We start from the raw sequence: 873 nt of genomic DNA, 5'->3' as shown, positions 1-873 counted from the left end.
TCCCACGAGGATCTCCAAGGATCCAGGAAGCCGACACGTGGAGGACCGTCCTGATTTCTTCAGTCACCTCCTTGCAGTATTTCGGTCCCCGCAGCGCTAGACAATTTCTCTAGGAGCGAAGCAGAAGAGGGCCTTGAATCCCATCAGGCGCCTCCCAGTTGATTTTCCCAGGCGATCCCTGCCTCCCTGCGTGCAGTCTGTTGAGCTGTCCCTGGAGGGTGTCAAAGGTCCTGTGTCCTAAAAACCGGAAGGGCTTCAAGGGTGTAAGGGCAGGAGGCAGGGAATGGAGTACCTTTGTCTGGCTCTGTGTCTGTCTGTCTGCCACTCACCGGGCCCCCACAGCCCCCCACTCCTCTTTCCTGCTCGCTCCCGGAGGAAAAACGATTAAAATGTCGAGTTTCATCGCAGGTCTGGATGTCTCCTTTATTGCCAAGGGCAGTGAATGGACGAGGTGCGCCCTCTGGGTGGGTCACGAGAGGCACGGTCTCAGGTGCGCTGGAGGTAACTTGGTGGCAACTGGTGATGTGCAGCTGTAGCTCCTCCAGCCCCTCCCCCTGCACTTCTCCTCCCTCCTCTCTCTCCTTCTGGTTCAGCCTCTCCCCTCCCCGTACCTCTCTCCCTTTCTCTCTCTCCCCCATGCCTGCCTTCGCCTTCCGGGAGTGTGAAGAGGCTTCCAAAGCTCCCAAAAGAAAAAGGAAGCCACAGGGGGTGTGGGGGAAGAGATAATGGGCATTCCATGATTTCTCCTCTTAATCTTGTCTCCCCCTCCCCAGGGGCTTTTGAAAGCTCCCTCCACTCACTCACTCACTCACTCACTCACTCACTCACTCACTCACTCACTCATTGCCATCCAGTCAATGTCGACTCAGCGAT

This window comes from Echinops telfairi, unplaced genomic scaffold, assembly GCF_000313985.2.
Source record: "Echinops telfairi isolate 266 unplaced genomic scaffold, ASM31398v2 ScPeMD7_655;HRSCAF=1070, whole genome shotgun sequence".
Classification (NCBI taxonomy): Eukaryota; Metazoa; Chordata; class Mammalia; order Afrosoricida; family Tenrecidae; genus Echinops; species Echinops telfairi.
This window is presented reverse-complemented; position numbering follows the sequence as displayed.